At 34.6% G+C, this 16,430-nt stretch overlaps 3 long non-coding RNA genes and 1 other non-coding gene across 4 annotated transcripts in view; 1 reads left to right on the top strand and 3 right to left on the bottom strand.

The window, feature by feature from the left end:
• The window catches only part of LOC147841737 (uncharacterized), a 133,822-nt gene that overhangs the window by 18,693 nt on the left and 98,699 nt on the right, over positions 1-16,430 (bottom strand). The gene's annotated exons all lie outside the window — the stretch shown is intronic.
• Positions 2,243-3,227, bottom strand: LOC147841740 (uncharacterized). The gene is made up of 4 exons (XR_015502551.1): positions 3,092-3,227; positions 2,831-2,916; positions 2,478-2,520; positions 2,243-2,380 (listed from the first exon to the last, which is right to left on the bottom strand). It is a non-coding gene; the product is annotated as an uncharacterized LOC147841740 (long non-coding RNA).
• Positions 5,247-5,544, top strand: LOC147834779 (signal recognition particle RNA). Its single transcript, XR_015503123.1, has one exon.
• LOC147841739 (uncharacterized) lies at positions 8,434-12,136 on the bottom strand. Its single transcript, XR_015502550.1, has 6 exons — positions 12,090-12,136; positions 11,404-11,439; positions 11,070-11,144; positions 10,606-10,772; positions 10,119-10,293; positions 8,434-9,724 (listed from the first exon to the last, which is right to left on the bottom strand). It is a non-coding gene; the product is annotated as an uncharacterized LOC147841739 (long non-coding RNA).

Below are 16,430 nucleotides of genomic sequence, written 5' to 3'. Positions count from 1 at the left end.
CTCGAGTCATCCATGGCTCGTTATTATATGCATATGGTATTATGGTGTAATGTCTCGGCTGTGTATTAAAAACATGCAGGTTCCTTTGTTTTAATTCTGGCTAGCTCCACACAAGCTCGTGACGGATCTCTGTAACCAAGCAGCCTTCAGCTGCGCATGTATCTCCACCTTTTGGTACCCTTTCTCGTGTTTGGTACCCTTTCGAAAGGGTGACAAAAAGTGGTACGGTGTGGTTAAATTTGATACGCCTTTTGACTGAGTAAAAGCATACTGAAACGTACAGTACCGTACTATTCCTTACCACTCAGTGGAAACAGGCCATAAAGTAAACTTTTTTTTGTTTTATTGGATAAGTATTAACAGCATGATCCCAAATGAAACAAAAAACATTCTATATTAATTTGTAGTAATCACCATAGTGCATTTAAAACCACATAGTAAAGTTTATTATCCTGTACAGTTTAAATAGAAAGTTGGGCTTTATTTAAAGTCAGCCCAATAGTGTCTGGATGCAGATTTAAATTTGCAAGTTGAGCCTGCATATCTCAGACATGCAATGTCAGACACAATGCACTCAAAAGAGGTAGTGACGTCACTGTTAGGGGTAGGGTTTGGGTGGGGTTGTACACATTAAAAAGCATTGCATGCAGCTCAGCTTGCAACTGCACCATGTCTGCATTCATTCACTGTCATATAACTTATTGCATGGCAATTGATAAAAAAGAAACAACCATAACACCCATCTAGTAGACAAAACTCAAACACTAAAGCAAAGTGAGAAAAGTTATTAAATTGTTTTTTGCATTACCACAAAAATCAGGTCATTGCAAACACACATTTATATGCAAAAAATGTAATTTATATAATAAATAATGAATGTTGCTATATTACATGACACTGCTCACCTCAGGCTTAGTGTGTAACTCAGCATAATGTGCTGGTAAAGCTGAAACAGTCTATCAATGTATGCCACATATTGTGTGAGATTCTGTTAAGTCTCATAGATGTTAAAAGCACTGATGGTCACAATTGCATCTGACACCACAGCTAGTATCTCAGTAGGAGTAAACTGATGAATTAATATTCATCTCAGTATGTCAATTACTCTTATTTACTGCATGAATGAATATAAGAAACTAAAAATTTAATTGATTGTTTACCGTTTCAGAAGTTTACTGTTTGAACACTTAATCTTAAACGGATTGTTCACAAAACTTTTTGACTATGAAAAGTATAAATTGACCTTCTTGGCTAAACTATCACTTTAATTGTACTGATTTGCTGACATTTGAATTGTTATTTACAGATTTTATCAGACAGAAAATTATTTGCACACAACAGTAAAGTTGTAACAGTAATTACTTATAACTCTTTCTTTATGAATGCTACAGCATATTAACTGATAAAATGAAATACTGTAGTAAACTTTAGTAGTATACTTTAGTTTAGTGGAGTACTTTTTACTAAAGTAACAGTATTGAATCATAAAATAAATAGCTGTAGAAAGCTTATTATAGAATAGGTGATTTGTTTATATTACACAGCAAAATATGGGGACCCAAAACAACTCTATGGGTGTTAATTTCAACACTTTGAAAGTGTCTCATGGGGTCCACTCAAAACAAAGTTAAATCAACACTTTCAAAAGGGTTGGCACATTGACACCGAAGTAAGGGTTAATTTTAACTCTGGGCAGAGTTAAAAATGTAACTATATTTAACACCGCCTGGTAGTAATTTTTTTACTACAATATATTGTTATTTTATTCAACTCTCTTGAGTGTAAATATGGTAAAAAGGTAAAATAGACTGTAAATTACAAAAGAAAAACATTTTATTTGAAAACATTCACCACTTCAACAATTCATTCAGTTTTTAAAATGCAACAATGTCAAATATGCTTTAAATGTTTAATTAGTACAGACAGTTTCAACAAAATATGTATGACCAGTGCTCAAAAAGGCTGTTTCCGTCCTTTGGTCCAAACTTGATGTGTTATCAGAGCAATTTGAAAGTTCAATATAGCGTCACTCATAGTTTTCTCTGAACTCATAGTTTTCTTCTGAACTCATAGTTTTCTTGTAAAATTACATTTTAAACAACTTGGTGTGCAAATCTTTCACTTCGGGTGTTTCCTTGGTCCTCCATATCAAACACAGCAGTTTAAATGAAGGTATAAATGCTGTAAACTTGTGTGAAAACAAACTGGAGCTAGGAAATCTCATCAAGCATGTCCTGTGAATGAAGTGCTTCCCAGCCACAGGATGACCTTTTTATCCATGACGATGTACAGTAGTAGCTGCTGATCGCTCGTCTGGTGGTTCCTGATGCACGGATATAGGGTGATGCTCATCTAAGAACTCTTCAAGACTCCAGCATGACTAAGAAAAATGTTTGAAAAAAAATTGCAATCAAATTCTATGATATATTTAAAAGAACATTTAAAGTAAATAAAACATTCAAGAAATCTAAACTCACCTTTTGAAAATCTACATGATGATCCACAACTTGACTCTCCCAGCTGGTTGAGGTGACAGGATATGGAAAAGTAGAAAAAACACACACATCACTGTTGGATCTCCAAAAACAATTAGGTTAACCACTATGACTAGAACTGGAAAAACAGGCAGCTGTCTGTCCAGAATCCTGAATTTAACACAACACTTGGAGCAAAATTTAGAAGAGCTTAAAATCTTTTATATCATTAAGTGATGCTGACTTCCCCAAAATATTGGCCACAGTGTAAAAAATATTCATAAACTTCATAAACAACACTTTTCTGTAAGCGTGTGCGTGCGTGCGTGCGTGTGTGTGCGTGCATGTTTCTTTACCAGATTCAACTTGTTAGGCCCTTTCAGGTCCAGTATTGACGCCACCTTTCCTGGAGTCTAGCAGATGTTTCAGGTCCAAATATAATCTAAAATATTAGGATAAGCAGAAGAGGAAAAGTGCAAAGCAAAGAGCAAAACGTTATTTAAGTAACAGTTCACCCACAATACAAAACTTATCACCTTCATGTCATTTGTTATTCTCTAATGATCTAATACCCTCTCAGCTTATGTGAAACAAATACAGAACTTTATCAAACATACCTTAATTATTATTATTACCACATATGACCAAGAAGGTGTGCTTGGTCATTTCACCAACTCTGGAAATACACCATCCGTCTCTAATCAGCCACCGTCACAGGGTCTTGTGTTATTGTATAGAGAACTGTGGCTGTTAAAAAAACAACAAAAAATTAGTATCTAACACATATGCATAACCTTCAGATAAAAAGGAGAGATGAACATCACAAAGTATGCCTCACACTTTTTCAGATATCTTTTGATTCAGATGTTGATTATTGATAATAAATCTACAAATCAAACCTGTATCATCATTAGGCTGCTCAAATATGAATCAATTGATTAATTTTACAGACAGGTGGCTGTTTACAACGCACTAAATTGTCTTTAATAAAACGGAAATGTTGTGTACAGTACATGCTAAGTTTAGCCTATAGTTTTAAGCACAATATCATGCGGGAGAAAAAGCTTGACTAAGATGTTCCTGACTACATAAATAGCCTAACTTACTAACGTCAGACATCCCTGAGTTGGGAAAAGTAATTTTCGGGGGATACAGAGTTGATTTGCGGGAGGTAACGTAGCGGGAGAGATGAGAACCTGAAGAGCAATTGGGATGAGTTGCGCGCGACGTACCTAAAGAGCGGTGGGGGTGACTTGCGCGCGACGTACCTGAAGAGCTGGGAGGGATGCGGTGGAGAGGGGTGTGCAAAGTGTTTAATGACCGGGCGGGAGACGCGCGATTTCCGGGAGATTATCATTCATTTGCGGGCATCTACTTGGGCATCTGGGAGTCTCTGTGCATTTGCGGGATAACGTTAACGTTAGTCCCGCAACTTCCGGGAGACTTCTGTAACCTTAAATGTCTGAGAAAGTGCAAACGCGGTCATTTAAAAACATCAGTGTTAACATTCCGACTTTAATGGTTGTCAACACTTAATATAATTCAAGCGTAAGTTAACTGTTACGTTATCACGCGAGTCTATGAACTAACGGTATATGGACGGCCACGAATGAACCAGTTTAAAAGGGCCGCGGTGTTTAAAATAACCAAATTAACATACACGAATAACAAACAATCATATGTTTTAGTCAGGAAGCCTTTTACAAGTAAGCATATGTTAATTTACTCACCAGATATGTTTTAGAAACTCCCCAGAGCTCATGGAAACTGTTTTGCCGTTAGCATCCGGGCAGAGTAGGCTAGGCTGCTCCGGGGTTTCCCTCGCTAGTTTGCTTCGAATTAAAGGAGAAGTGTCGATTTTATTTTACAGATGGGTAACAACGCACAAAATGGCATTAAGCGTGACAGAAATGTGTTGAACATGTACATTTGATGTTTTTATGCACTATGTATGCGTGAGCATATATAAAAACATTCTTGAAAAGAAGTGAATAGTAATGCAGTTAAGCTAGATACACAAACGACCATGAATGAACCGCAGAAGATTAAAATTGTCACTCCATTCTAAAGTTATTAACTTAACAATATGTTTACAACTGTATTTCCTTAAAGAAAGTCAGTAAAATACCAACATTTAGGTAGTTTGACTCACCAGTTGCTGTTCTAAACCTGGCGTCTAAAAATGGCGTCTGGAAAATTCTTCAGTGACTGGGGCTGCATGAATTCCCGGATGTTGGAAATAACACCACCAAGTGTAGAAAAGATAACTCCTTGATTTCGCACTGAATAAAATCAATTCTAACTCTTATTATATTCATTTATCAAAATCTAACTCTTTAACGTCAACACTTTACTCTGAAATGCTTCAACACCGAGAATTTAACTCAGATGAATTTGCTGTGTAGATGTATGAGTGTAAATAAGTGTGTATGGATGGGTCTCCCAGAGATGGGTTGCAGCTGGAAGGGCATCTGCTGCGTAAAACGTGCTGGATAAGTTGGCGGTTCATTTCGCTGTGGCGACCCCGGATTAATAAACAGACTAAGCCAAAAAGAAAACGAACAAATTAAATTTACTAACGGTGCAATTCCCTAGACCTGAATGCTTTTAAAATCCTCTCACAGTCACAGGCCTCAGAAACACTCGCAAACATTTACATTTTTCCAATTTCATGAGGCAAAAAAAGTCAACTTAATTTCATCATTCAGTTTTCCTCCACTAGACGTCGCTGTGATGATCAGATTCTCCACAACTCTGAATCTCTCTGCTCTCGCCGGGTTCGGTGGCGCGCGCCTGTAATCCAAGCTACTGGGAGGCTGAGGCTGCGGATCGCTTGAGCTCAGGGCTTCTGGGCTGCAGTGGACTATGTCGATTGGGTGTCCACACTAAGTTCGGTATCGATATGGTACTCCCGGGGGAGCTTGGGACCACCAGGTCATCTAAGGAGGGGTGAACCGGCCCAGGTCGGAGACGGAGCAGGTCAAAACCCTCGTGCCGATCAGTAGTGGGATCGCACCTGTGAATAGACACTGCAGTGCAGCCTGAGCAACACAGGGAGACGCAGACTTTTTATTTAAAATAAACTTTTACTTACCATCACTGAATAAATAATTTAATGGATTATTAATGACTATTGCTTTTTGTTCAGGGCTTTTGGTAAAAGTTGTAATATAATTTACAGGTAAAATAAAACAGCTTACTTCAAGTTAGTAAGACCAACCTAAAGCTGACCAGACTAAGTGCAACCTGAGTGGCGCAGGCTTTTTATTTGCACTCTTGTTCTTTGAAACTTATAATCAAGTACTATTGTAAAATTTACTGCATAAATTGTTTAATGCATGATCAGCCGTATGAAGTATACTATTGGCATTTTAAATAAACAACTCAAAGTAACACAAAATAAGGTGTTTCTGCTTTTTGAACACTGTCTTTTAATATAACATTTAGGTAAAATAAAATAGGGTACTGACATTAAGATTATATGCATCTCTAAATATTTATTTATTACAGTTATACATAGATAACCTTTTATTATTCAGATAAACTGTGGCCCATTTGAAAAGATATTTTGCTGTTTAATGGCAAATCATGAACCCCTACCACCCCTCAGAGTGTTCAAGAATTGCAAGGCAATGATATGGCTTAACCTCCTTTTTAAAAACCTTTGAAAAAATGTAGTATGGCAGTCCAAAAAACAAACAATTTAGGACAAAACCAAAACATGTGTGACAAGGAACCCTTGTTTATTTTGCATCTGTCGCAGAATGAGGAAATGGAGTTAGAAATTTTACTTAGTTTTGCTTTGGAATAACACAATCTGTGAATTACTTTACACTGAATCAACCTGTGCCTCGCTTTTATTGAGCAGCCTTGAATCCTTTTCCAGGTTCCAGGTTTCATCAGAAACTTCTTCAATAAATTCCTTAGTCCAGGCCTCTTTTATATTGCTTGTATTCACAGGCAGTTGAAAAGCAGTAACACAGCGTGAAACCAAAGTCTAGAGCTTGGGTTTGTCCAAAAACATTGCTCAAATGTATTCGATTTTGGTTTGTCAATAAAGCTTAAAATGGCAGTTTGAACATAATGTCTTACTTGTAAGTACCAAAAAAAGTTGGAGCCTGGAAGATTAAATTTAGATTGCAACTGGCTAAAAGATGCTAATTTTGAAGGTTTGAACATGTGATTATTCAACACAATCTCATGGCAATTTTTAACTTTTTCATTTAGTGGCTAATTCGTATGAATTCGTACGATCTAATTCGTACAATTTATTACAATTTGCTTATCCCCCAATGACGGTTGGGGTTAGGGGTGGGGTCAGGTGCCACGCCGCTTCGCTATGCAGGGTGTGAGGACAGAGACGTCAGTTGGCTTAACATGTTTCCTTATTTGAGTTAATATCTGTTTTTAATTTTTTATTATTAAGTTAGTCCTAATTTGTTTTGATGAGGGAGACCCTTTAGAAAAAAGTAAGATGTAGTAAAAGATAATGTCTCAAATCTAAGCCATAATGGATCAGTCACAGAGAAAGTTTCGTCTGGAATACCCCTCTGCCAATAAGATAGTGTTCTAATATTTGCTGCCGAGTAATAAAATGTAAACACTGGAAGCACAAGGCATCCCATATGAGTGGGTTTCTGTAAATGCGTTTTTGCAATTTGGGGGGTCTTGTAAGCCCAAATAAATAGCATGATGGTTGAGTCTAGAAGTTTGAAAAAAGATACCAGTATATTTACAGGCAGGTTTTGAAAAAGGAATAGGAGTTGTGGTAAAATGACCATTTTAATAGCATTAATTTTGCCAATCATAGATATCGGAGGGAGTCTCCATCGTTCAATATTTTCTTTCAATTTGTTGATCTTGGCTAAAAAAATTAGTTTAAATATCTGCGTGAAGTTTTTTGGAACCACAAGGCCAAGGTATGTAATATAGTCTTCTACTATTTTAAAAGGTAAGGGTACAGCCTGGCTGGAGCTTGTGACATATATTCACTTTTGGACCAGTTAATAGTATACCCAGAGATTTTTCCAAAAGAATTAATATAATTAAGCAAATAAGAAACTGATTTGGCTGGATTATATTAATAGGTCGTCAGCTGTTAGACTAACCAAAGCTTCCTCATTTCCAATCTGTAAGCCATGTATTTGTGGGCAAATTCTAATACCTACCTGCCAGTGGTTCCAATGCAATATCAAAAAGGAGAGGGGAATGCTGGTTGGCGGATGCCCTTCCAGCCACAACCCATCCCTGGGAAACAACTTGGCCATTATCAATATTTATAAAGAAGTCATTCAATTTAGCATTAATGTATTTTTCAAAGGGTGGGTCTTTAAGTAGACAAGGATTGAATCGCCAATAATAGTTTTGTCGAGGCAGAACATTGTTAAGCTCAAGTAAAAGTGAGCTGTGGTCTTATATTAACATGCTATGATACTGTGTATTAGATATTCTGTGTATTAGTTCAGAAGAAACCAAAAAACGATCAATCCTTATAGGACTTATGGACGTGTGAGTAGAATGAGTACTCCCTGTCCACTGGGTGTTGCAACCTCCAAATATCTATATTCCTATCATTAATCAATCTATTGAGGAGCTGTACAGAGGTTATGTTAGAAAGTGGCTTTAAAGATGAACCGTCTAAGATCGGATCTAAATAACAATTGAAATCCCCACCTACACTGTCAGAAAAAATGTGCAAAATTTGTACCTTTAGGGGTACAATGGCTTGTCACTGGGGCAGTACCCTCAAGGGTACACCTGTTGTACCCTTTCACATGGGTACATATTTGTACCCTAGCAGTATGTACCTTAATGGGTCAAATATGTACCTCTGCTGACCAATTTGTACCTTACTTGGGCTATGGTACAATAATGTACCTTTAAAAAAGGTACAATTTCTCCCCCATAGGGATTAATTTTGTACCCTTTCATTTAAGAATTGTACTCCATACACATTAAATTTCATTTATCACATTTATTAAACATTAAATATCAACATTTTTACAGGATGAATGTTTAAACATTACATCATTTTAAAAGAATAAAAAAGCAATATTTTTCCATGAGTACAAACTGCACGATAATTGTACTTTTATACTTGTAACATTATCACAAACACTCATTGAAAGATTCAAAACAATTACATTGTCACCTTTTTAAAGGATTAAAACTTTTAAACTATCACAATGTCCTACCAGATGCATAAACTTAAAAAAATAGCTGCTTAAACATTTTATGAAACAGCAAAAATGCTTAATATTATTTTTTTAACACCAGTACATCCCATTTCACTGAGCATTTTTACCAATGTAACAAAGTAATTTTTCTAAAACAGCACTAGACCTCATGAAGTATATTTTTGCTAGTGCACTGCATTCTACATTTTCTAAAAGCATCAAGAATCTCAAAGCAGTCTTTTTCCATACAGTAAATTGAAACATGTCACTTACTATATACCCTTAAACATTTTAGATCTCAAAAACACATTTGATCAAACAGTATTACATATTTGATTTAAAACTTCTAAACATTCTTAAACAGTTTATCAGCAGAGTATGTTTCAAGAGCCTGAAAGTCCATCTGTCTTGGTTTATAACACCCCATTCAAAGTCAACTCCTAGTGTATTTGCATGGAAATATGAATCATACAACAGTAGTATTATAAACTTGCCACACAGAAACCAGTGCAGTATTGACATTTAAAATGTATTTCATTAGGAAAGAGTCATTTCTTCTCCATTAGCAGTCTCACATGCTCACAAAAACAGTTCAATTTGAACACCTGAATGTGTCAATCTCATCAAGGATGTTGGGCGGAAAAAATTCTTAGCATTGTCATCTTGTGCTTCTCGGTTGATTTGGGTAATGTTATTGAAATGTCTATAGCTGCTAGTCTTAAAATACTGATGCAGACTCGAAACGCATGCAAAAAAGTAAATGCAAAGATCCAAGCATTGCTGTTTGATGCAGACCCAGCAATACCAGTTCTCTCGGACAAAACGTAATCTCGGACGTAATTTTGGATCTCCATCTTCACACCGTTGCTGATGTTCAAATTTAAATTGTTGTTCCATCTCGGGGAGTTGCTGATGTTCATCCTTTGCAATCTTTATGTAGCGTGGATAAGCCCAGTTTAAAACACAGTAAACGGCGAAGGATGTAATAATGCCTTTTAACTCCTATTCTCCAAAACTTTGCAAAGGACTTTCAACCATCTGTAGAGGTGGGTAGGAAGCATCATCATCATCCCACTGTGAAAATTAAAAGAAAAAAGACATCAATAAACAATGTAAAATCTGTCAGAACTGCATAACATCTATCAGAGTATTACAAAGTGTTTAACCAACAGTACCCAAACCTCTCCCAGTGTAATTACTGTAAGCAATCAACTTTCTCTTTAAAGATATGGGGGAGCAGAATTAGAGCAGCACGAAAGTCTGAATCTATTGTAAAATAAAATCATCCATTTATTTATTTTATTTTCGGCTTAGTCCCTTTATTAATCTGGGGTCGCCACAGCGGAATGAACCGCCAACTTATCTAGCACGCGTTTTATGCAGCGAATGCCCTTCTAGCTGCAACCCATCACTGGAAAACACCCATACACACTTATTCACACACATACATATGGCCAATTTAGCTTACCCAATTCACCTGTAGCACGTCTTTGGACTTGTGGAGGAAACCGGAGCACCCGGAGGAAACCCACACCAACATGGGGAGAACATGCAAAATCCATACAGAAATGCCAACTGACCCAGCTGAGTCTCGAACCAGCAACCTTCTTGATGTGAGGCGATCGTGCTACCCACTGCGCCACCTTAAAATAAAGACAAAAAATTAACAAAGTACTCTTAAATAATTTAATCATATAAAAGGACCCGTTTTTAAAATAAAGAAAAAAAATATTGGAACGTTTAGCAAATGCTGAATAAAAGATATTTAATGTATTTTTATGAATTACATTTTTTAAAGAAAAACATTGAGAAATGTTCTCTATATAAAGGGTTTGTATATAAGGCCCATGAGTTTGAACTTGCTAAATACAGCTTGAAAAGGCACTTAATGATCCCATCCAAGAAATAAAGGTTTGATCTGCAAAATTATTGTTATGTAAGTTTTATGTTAATACCTGTTAGATCATCAGCAAACTTCTATTCTCCTGCTTTTTTGTAGACTTTGGCCAATGGAGATGATTTTTTTCTTAATCAAGCTCAGGCACCTTTAGCACAAGCTGTCCTTGAAGCTCTGACTTGGTTGGAGATGGTTGATGAATGCATTCAGTCAGGTTCACCATGACTATAATAAAAAAAAGGAAATTAGTGATTCACTTTAAATAAAAACTATATCTAATATTCTTTGTTGCCATTTTCCTTTAGTTATCACTGTACAAATAGTTGTAAGCTTGAATGCACATACGTGTTCACCACAAAGCTTGTAAATTAAAATATTTTTTACAATAGTCATAACATTTATAATAGTCATTTGATCCTACACTTTGTCTTATACTGACATTAAACATTTAATTTAAACTAACAACTGATTTAAAATGTGTGATCTCACTGACAAGGGTGTTTTTAATAAAGGGTCACACACCTTATTTCACTGGATACGCAGGACATTCGCATTACTCTCAAAAGATGATGCATCCTCACCAATTGCAGGAATCACCTATTGGATCAAATATAAGTCTATAATAATGACAATCATAAAAATTCAAATTTAACACTTCACTTTACAGTTCATAGAAAAAGGGAGATTAAATTTAAGACTGCACAATGAATTCCTAGGGAAAAAGTACACACACACATACATACATATATATATATATATATATATATATATATATATATATATATATATATATATATATATAATTATAATTATTATTATTAACAAACAGATGAAAGACAAAATACTAAATACTTACGTTATTACACTACTGCTTCCTCGTCCACTTCATTTTCTGAAATAAAAAAAAATCATGATCGGTGTGAACTTGAGGTTAACAGCAAACAAAAAAAAAGCTTTAAATTAGCAACTCAAAAGGATTGATAAAGACCTGCATCTGGATCTGACACGACAGATGATTAGGACTCTCTTGAACATGCGTTTATAACGTTATTTAAATATGTAACATTACAAAATACAACTGCTATAAATGAACGTGGGTCGAGATATGCATAAACTAAAGTTATATTGTTTCAGACATAAAGGGGACAGGCATTCACTTCACTCCTGTCCTGAGTAAACATGAACGTTAGCATGAACGTTAACGTTAGCTTCCCACACTGAGAAAATTCTGAATTTATAAATAACGTATGCAATAAAGGCTTAACAACATTTTCCAAACAAAACGAAATGTGTTTGAAGTGTTTCTCTGGACGTTTCACCGCTGTTTTTTTCAGCGTCTCGAGCTCTGTCTCATGGCCAGGTTATGTGAAAAATCATATTTTCATTTCTGGTCAACCTTAAATTACAAAAGGGTCCCCTCACGCGGCAGGTAACTCGACGGTAATCTTAACTAAGGGACATACTCAAGGCAAAGTAATGTCAATTATTAATTGAATATGACCCAACGGATATTTACAATAAGTTATTTAACATTAAACGTACCTGCAAATGTCTGTGCTTCGTCTTCACGAGCGTATTCCAGCTTCTTTGAGTCCATCAGTATGGAAGGCCGTTGGGGCCAAAACGTCTGCAACAAACGTGTTAACGCGTAATTGCGTGTTAACACGTAATTTACGCGTTAACACGTAATTTACGCGTTAACACGTTGGTACGTGTTAACACGTCATTTACGTGTTAACACGCAATTTACGTGTTAACACGGTTTTTTTTAACTAGTCTCATTTTTTAAAGTGCTATCATTTATTCATTCTTGAAACTGCTCATTTTAAAATGTATAATGTCATTTCATTAAAATCACAATAAATGTTTTGCAGTCAATGATCTGTAGCAGATATTTAGTATTATGAAACGCCAGACATCTTCTGTAATGTTATGTTTGATGGCATAATAATGTATAATGATAATGTTTGTTATTCAGCTGCTGAGATTTCTTTAAAAAAATGTGTCCAGAGAAATCAGAATGAGATTTATTTGACAAGTGTGTGCAAACACAAGAAATGTTTTGTGTTTTTTTTTTCAGGAGCACATATACATACAGTACACACATACAAATGAACACAGGAAAAAAGAATGATATAAGTGGATAAAGTAAATAATACAACATTTTGGTTACAAATCATAAACAGTAAGGGTTGTGTATATTTATGACTATAAAAACAGGTAGCAACCAATCTAATAATAAAGATCGATAAAGATGTGAAGAGATCTGGATGTTGGGCAGGTGCACAGAATTAATCCTCTCCGCTGTCCTGACAGTCCGCTGCAGTCTTATGTCTGATTTGGTGGCTGATCCAAACCAGACAGTAATTGAAGTTTTGTCAGATGAAGTGGCTGCAAATTCTACATTCTCATACCGTATATAACATGTCATAAATTATTAAACATATATATATATATATATATGTGTGTGTTTGCAGAACTTTGCACTAGATATTTTTAATAGCTGGAAGCTCCAATCACCAAGACAAAACATTACTTTGTGCAAACGATGTAAGGTAAGCAAAGCCAAAATTATAATTTACTAAATCAAAAGTACAAGAAAGTCAAAATAATGATTTAATAACTCAAATTTTTGACTGAATAATTCTGTAAAAATTACATTACAACAATAGGCGGTAAAAAACAACCATCTAAATATGTAATATAATTCTAAAGATGATTAATCTAATAAAAGATGTTTTTTTTTTTTTTTTTTTTTTTAAAGAGTTATTGAATCATTAACTGAAAATTATGGGAAAATAGGATTTTTATATTATAAAACATGATATAGTTAAAATGTATTACATAATTGAACATTCATATACATATTTGTAATTATAATGTGTGTGTGTATATATATATATATATATATATATATATATATATATATATATATATATATATATATATATATATATATAAATAAATAAATAAATGCACACACACACCCCTTTGAACTTGTGGGGGAAACCAGAGCACCTGGAGGAAACCCAAGTCAACAAGGGGAGCAGGGATGGGCAAAAATACACGGAACCACATTTTTAAATAAAATCCTAAATCTATCAATTTTACGTGCATCAATAAAAACTACAAAATACAGCAGCCACAAATGTATCAAAGTAAAATACTATATATTTATTATTTTAAAAACATATAAAAAAAAAAAATACATTTACAAGCGAGCAGAAAATTTCTTCGCCAACCCTCCACTAATAGGCATATTTGGTAAATTCCTTCACCATTACACTGACTATACTATGTAAACAATGTTTGACAGCAACAGTCTTGAAGATGAGCTCTTTAAAAAAAAAAAAACATTAAATGCAAATGAGTTAGACTAGATCTCATCATTGTGTTTCCATCCATTGATTGGCCAAAAAAATTTACACCATCTCTTAACGGTCTTATATTTTAAAAAGGTGTTATATGAAGAGGTTTAGTAAAATATTGAATTAGAACTAAAAACCTGGTAAACACTTAAATCCTCAGCCCCAGAGAAGAGTTAACACATGGTTTGGAAAAAAAAAACGAACCATAGAATTAGTTTCTATATTTCTATTAAACTTTCAAACTGAGAGAGTATAGCTTGAACAAACAGAAAGCAGCTAACAAAGTTTAGAGGACTAGCTTACCTAATACAAAAAAAAAATAATAAAAAATAAAAAAAAGCAAAGATGAAAATCAAATTACAAAATTCCCTGAGCTTTCTCTCAACTATAAACAGGTGTAAAGATATACAAAATAAAATACTCACGCTTTATTCACTCTTGGAAGTAAATCTCAAAGTACACAAAATATTATATAGTAATGGAAATGCAACAATAATGTTAACTTGGCTTTAAGGCTTAATCCAACTACAAGAACAATATCACAACCACAAGTGAACAATATAATAATAAAATCTACTACTACTACTACTACTACTACTACTACTACTACTACTACTACTACTACTACTACTACTACTACTACTACTACTACTACTACTACTACTACACTTAAGAGCTGGGGAGAAGTGTTCCTTAGCTCTCTAGCTTCAGAGGGCTGTATTTAAAGCCAAACCACTCTGATTCAGGCAGATTCATAATGATTAGCAGCTGGGAGCTAATTAACCTGAGAGCTGGTGAGAGACAGAGAGAAAAGCAGGGTGGAGCACAACACAATATGCAGGGCCTACACATAAAATAAGGTTTTGGCGGTAACCAATGCAAAACATAAAATATGACATCTGTAAAAATGGACTTATCTGTTTTTGCAAAGTCTGGTATCTGGAGTTTTTGACCAGTCTGTATAGGCTGGAGTATTATTAAATTTGTGTGTCTCATATACTGTATTGTGCCACTTTGCTATCTTTAGACAGACATCTTTCCTCTTCATTAACTATATAAGTGCACCTGCAGATCAAAATTCTGACTTTTTAAACAACCATTTAAGTATAGGTGTCACCACTGTAGGGCTTATTTTTATGTGGTGTGTCTTATTGTCTTGCCATCTACATCAGCAATCCATCCAGAACTACTATTATTTGTGCAGTTTACTAATTTTCTCAAGATTTTTTCAGTTCTTCTTTAACTTAAAGTCTTCGTTTACCCAATTGGTGAACTCCAGTACACCGTCTTTAGGTGTTTGTTTTTTTCATTATATTATATTTTTTCATGGTATTGTGCATTATACCATTTTCAATGATTGTTGCCTTGCTCTCAAATATACCCCTGTCATTTGTCTGTTATTTTCTTTATATGAGCATAATTTCCATCAATACTTCAAGCATTGATGACCTTCTTAATACATTTTCTGTTCTGATCTCAAGTCTGGGCAAACAACTGAGAAAACATCAATCAGAGGCCGCATTTTATGTCATTATGTAGACTTTCAAAGTATTTTACAGTATTTGAAAAATACAAAATACAAGACACTAAAGTATTTTGATACAAAATATAAAACCATTTTCATAAAGCCAATGAAATACAGATTACAATTTTGTATGTAAAATACTGCCCATCTCTGACAGGGAGAACATGCAAACTTCACACAAAAACAGCAACTGACCCAGCCGAGGCTCAAACCAGTAATCTTCCTGCTGTGAGGCGACAGTACTACCCACTGCAGCACAGTGTTGCCCATTTTTTCAATATTTAAAAAATATATATATAATTCAAATATGAACTTGTATTTCAGATACTTTACAGATTTACACATTTCATATGGCTTAATAGCAAATCATATTTACAGTAATTTGAATAAATCATGCACAAAGTAAATATATTTCCATTATTCTGTTTTTCTGTGTGATATATGTGTCCTATAAGATGTGGCCATGTGTATTATTGGTGTTTTTAGGCCGCTAAATACTTTAATGTATCACCACACTGGAGTGAAAATCCTTTTACTAGCGTTCTAGTCATGCCAATTGCTTTCATATAAGATCCAACTAAATGTGTCACTGCATTATTTTTAAAAAAAGAATTAATGAAATGATGTCTTTATAACGAGTTATCATTATCTGAAAATGATTATATATATATATATATATATATATATATATATATATATATATATATATATAATTAAATGATATATCTTGATATTTATTTGTAATTATATAATTTTTTTAATAATATAATTGATTTGGTAACACTTTACAATAACAGTACATTGATAATGATGTATTAATATGTAAACTAAACATTACTTTATTATAAATTCATGATGGCGACGTGGTGGCGCAGTAGTGCTGTTGAATCACAGCAAGAAGGTCGCTGGTTTGAGCCTCGGCTGGGTCAGTTGGTATTTCTGTGTGGAGTTCTGTGTGCATGTTCTCCCCGCGTTCGCTTGGGTTTTCTC

The sequence above is a fragment of the Danio rerio genome, chromosome 11 (genome assembly GCF_052040795.2).
Source record: "Danio rerio strain M-AB ecotype USA chromosome 11, GRCz13ab, whole genome shotgun sequence".
NCBI lineage: Eukaryota > Metazoa > Chordata > Actinopteri > Cypriniformes > Danionidae > Danio > Danio rerio.
Note: the sequence above shows the minus strand (reverse complement) of the source record. Positions and strands in the feature narration are given on the sequence as shown.